We start from the raw sequence: 4,682 nt of genomic DNA on the forward strand, positions 1-4,682 counted from the left end.
CATAGCATGATAATTTCATCTGGCTATTTTATAGGTGCAATTTTTCACTATATCATTTACCTCATTATCCACTACTTGCTTGGAGCGACATGAGAATTTCTTTTGGCTATACGATTTTATAGGTGCAATTTTTCATTATATCATTTAGTTTATTATGCACTACTTGATTGGAGTCGCATGATAATTTATTTTGGCTATCCAACTTTATAGGTGGAATTTTTCACTATATCATTTATTTTATTCTCCACTACTTGATTTGAGTGAGGGTAACAGATTTGTGTTGTTCATATCCATTTACATTTTCATGTTCCTAACCAAGCCACAAACAAAAGATAAAAATAAACAAAACGTGACAAGATCACACGAGCCTTAGAAATAAATCAACGTCTAGATGATTAAAATAAGTGGGCATTAGGAAATGCACTTGTCCCCTTAGGCTATAAATAAAAAAGATAACACCATAAAAGTGGAGAATTATCACACAGGTCAAAATCAAGTGAGTAGAGTGACTTGAATTTACATGGAATTTGAGACTATGGGGGCAATGTTTTACGCGTCTCCCTCCTTAAAAGAGAATGCATATTAGTTGTTATTAGTAAATGATGTGGTTATAGAGTTATAACAAACTACAATTGCAAGAAATGAATTTTCACTCATTTTATTTTCTTTATAAAAACTTATAATCATAAACCTTTTTCAACAAATTATGCTTGTATTTATGAAATATTTTATAAGTTTCCCTGTCAGGTGTGGGTTATATATATATATATATATATATATATATATATATATATATATATATATATATATATATATATATATATATATATATAGAGAGAGAGAGAGAGAGAGAGAGAGAGGAAATTACAACTCCCATTGGTGTGGCTTCGGGAACGGATTCGGCATTCCCGATGAGAGAGAACACCCAATTTATTATTTTTTTTTTTGTATTTTTTTTTACATTTATTATTCTAACTAGATAGGCATCCCCGCTACGCGGGGGTCACAAGCTTTCGTTGTCGTTTACCATATATTGGTTAATTGACTTTATTATCCATCAGAATGACGTCTGAAATGATAACGTAAGACCCGAATTCATTTCTTAAGGATTAGATATGTGAAAATCTCATCTAAAATAAATGATAGAAATCTTCGACTGCAATCCAAAGTATTCAAATCTTTTGGGGCCACATTTGAAAAAAATTAAGGTAAATGCAAGGATCATTTTTGTAATTTAATCTACTTATAATTATACATTATGACTCGGGTAAGTCAACTTAGTGAATTTTACACTGAGTGAAATGCAATGACGTTTTCAGCGAAAACAATGTCAATCACAGCAAATGCTAATAACAGCAAGAAACCTTTTGTTGGAAGATGACTTCACCATCAGGACCTGCATAAAAACACATAAAAACAGAAGAAAGGATAATAAAAAGTACATTGACTAAACCTGGTCTACAAACCGATTCCTAATAAGCTGGTTCTAAACCGATAATACTTCTAAAATCTCGACTGGTACAATCCGACAGTTCGGTGTGTGAGTGTGTGAGTTGGTTAGGCTCCTATTGGTGTGGTTCACAGTGAGCCAAATTTTGGTGAAGGAATGGTTACTATAATTCCATCCAACAAAAAAATGTTTTTTTTATTCTAATGGAATCAATGATTCCATTCCATACCTTGAGCTTCTTCTTGGCTTCCTTCTCAGCAACTTCTTTCATGTTACTTCATGGAAGTTTAACACTAAGTTCCAAATTTTGAGTAATAAAAAGTTACTAGATGTATGGATGCCTTTGATGTAACAACTCATATCCCTACAAAAACAAAAAGGGTCATAAAATTTAATTCTTATATTAATCCACAAATTTGGATGCTCCAAAAGGTAAACGACAAATATGAAGGAGAGTTGTTCATAACTATTCCATTTAACTGATATGAAAACAGAATGGAATCCATGATTCTAGAGATTGAAATGTTCTGTTGTGATTCCATTCCATTGCCATAACCATGAGTAACCTGATAGAAAACCTCAAATGACCGAAATACCCTTCAAGTCCACCGACTGTAACCCCATTCACATTCTAAGCACCCGTCACCATATTAATAGTTTCCAACTTTTTAATACTTCCATTTTAGTTAATATTCACTTTTATTCTTTAACTTTAATTAGTGGTGAATATAATATACCGGCATTTGAACTATCAACCTTTAAAATTGAAACATATATTAGATACAAACATTAATTTACAAAAAAAAATCCAGTAATTACCTCATATAAAAGTTTATAAACTGCCCAGCTGCCCAGAATATTGTGAAAGCAATCATCGAAGCCCCTATTTTTAGAGTAAGAACAAAGCCGAGTTACCATGATAATAACACATAGACATACCCTAGACCAACACCAACAAAGAAAGGAAGAATTAACAATACTATCATAATTTAAAGCCAATAAATTGAAAAATATGGCTGTGATTGTAACGATGATATCGTAATAACTTCAGAATCACCATTAGAATCTAAATAAGTCAAACCTAAATCCAATTTCATGCCAAGACCTGTAAATCAAACAACAAATTTTTTATTAAAGGTGAGGAGAAATCAGAAAGCAGAGAGAAAGCACCTGCGTCGAGCAGAGTTTTTACCTCATAAACTTTTTCAATTGATTTAGGGATCGATTGGTGGAAAGCATTCATTAGTGAAATCAAGAGGTATCTTCAGGTCGTATGCTACCTCTTAACTGCAAAACATTGACATAGAGAGTTAGACTTAGGGCAACAAATCAAAATTGTGACCTGTAAGAAGCATAGTGAAGGTATCTTCAAGTCGTATGCAACCAAAAAAACGATTCAATTCACAGACTCGGTTCCTTACATTTAACCCTAATCATGGTTATCATACTTTCGTTTCTTCCTGGTTTAGTTTTGGAAAAATTCAAAATTTAAAAAATAAAGCTTACTCAGGATAAATGACAAATTTTAATTTAACAAAAAAACTCAAGAATCAAAGTAGAAATCTTACGAATATGTTAGTAACTGAGGTAAATGAATTCTTGAATCAACTGAATAGGCTGAACTAAACTGAAGGGTGTAGTAATTAATTGGAAGAACGAAATCATGCCTCATTTTGGTTCCATTTGGAAGTGCCTCTTCAAAGCCTAGAAAACCATGCAAAAAAATATTGAATTTTTCAGAAGTAAAATGTCAAGTGAGTCGATAAAATATGTAAAAATTACCAATATGTTGACTTTTCTTCGTTGTCATCCAAAATTCTGAATGGGGTCTATGAACGAATAGAAGCAGGGGAGTAGGATACTGTTTGATTTCAAAGTATACGTAAAATGTATAAGAAAAACGGGAAATCGAGGGTTCGATTTTGGAAGCCGACAAAGGGTTTCACCCGGTTCCCATCGATTTCAGATCTGGAGCAGAAAACACAACGCATGAGAAGGTTTAGGAAACCAATAGAACATCACACAACCAAAATACCAAAGACGCACATCGATAGGAACGAAAAGTAGGGAAGTGGTAGAAGGAGATAGAATCGATCGCTTTGACTGAATCGGTGGTGTTGAAGATGAAGGGCAATAAAATTGATTTCAGGTAGTAGGAAATCGTTTTCATAGTTGAAGTGTTAGGAAATCGATTTCGTACCTGAGAAAGAGAAGGAGAAGGTGGTTTCTTCCATGTCGGTGAGGTGAGGTAAAGCAAAACCGGAGGTTTTCCTCAGGAGGCGATGACTTCTAGCCGGAGGTGATGATAGAAAATCGACGACCGGAGAGTCAAAAGGGGTAGAAGGAGCAATAATCGGAAGCTGAAGCATTTCTTTGCAAGGCTATCTATGGAAGGCGACGAAACGAAGAAGATGAACGTTCATCTGGTCTGGAATCAGCCCCACCAACTGAAAGAGTGAATCGAATCAGGGATATTCGTCTGGATGAAGAAAAATAGAAGATGAAGAATTCCTCGAATTCCAAGCGGTGATAGATGATGTATGAACATAAAAAGGGAGTCGTTATGAGCACATAATGGTCGTTTAGGGTCGTCATGGTGCTTCCTCCATGAACAGAGGCGGACTCGCCAACGTTTGGTGTGGCCGGCATCGCTATGGCCATAAGGAAGAGTTGATGGCGGTGGTTTGTAGAGACAGTGAGGGGGAAGAGTCGATGACGGTGGATAGAGAAAAATTTTACCTGGAGCACCGATTAGGGGGAGAAACTGAATTGGGTATAGTAGGCGGTGCGAAGGATGAAAACAAATGTCAGCGGGTTGTCTGAGAAGAGAACACGTATGCAGTCTTTTATCGGTTGAAGATAGAGAAGGTTAAGGTTGGTAGAGGGGGTGGAGGAATTATCGAGAACAGGAGGGGTCCAAAAGGTACTGTTCAATTGGGAATAAAACAATAGACAATTTTGAAAGAAAGAAAGACAACAACATGATAATAGAAAGGGAAGATTTGTCAAAAAGAAACTAATATACTGTAGATAAGGAGCAACAAATTTAATATATAGTATAATTTCATTTTCAAAAATTATCATCTTTTCAAAAAAAAAAAAGACCAAATTTCAAAAATATAACCGTCTTTTTTAATTTTAAATTTTAAACCCTTAATCTTCAACTAAAAATATTTTCATCGATATTTACTCTTTTAATTCTGTTTTCTTAACTTTTTTATTTTTCCATTTT

At 34.3% G+C, this 4,682-nt stretch overlaps 1 long non-coding RNA gene across 5 annotated transcripts; it reads right to left on the reverse strand.

The window, feature by feature from the left end:
* Positions 1 to 1,203: 1,203 nt before the first annotated feature.
* LOC111894360 (uncharacterized) lies at positions 1,204 to 4,519 on the reverse strand. Of its 5 annotated transcripts, none has more exons than XR_002851199.3 (6): positions 4,190 to 4,519; positions 3,233 to 3,418; positions 3,019 to 3,154; positions 2,643 to 2,737; positions 2,270 to 2,555; positions 1,204 to 1,814 (listed from the first exon to the last, which is right to left on the reverse strand). It is a non-coding gene; the product is annotated as an uncharacterized LOC111894360 (long non-coding RNA). The 5 variants fall into 5 exon arrangements; XR_002851198.3 differs by having other exon boundaries at positions 3,651 to 4,519; XR_002851197.3 differs by having other exon boundaries at positions 3,497 to 4,519.
* Positions 4,520 to 4,682: the final 163 nt, after the last annotated feature.

This window comes from Lactuca sativa, chromosome 7 (assembly GCF_002870075.4).
Source record: "Lactuca sativa cultivar Salinas chromosome 7, Lsat_Salinas_v11, whole genome shotgun sequence".
Taxonomy (NCBI): Eukaryota; Viridiplantae; Streptophyta; class Magnoliopsida; order Asterales; family Asteraceae; genus Lactuca; species Lactuca sativa.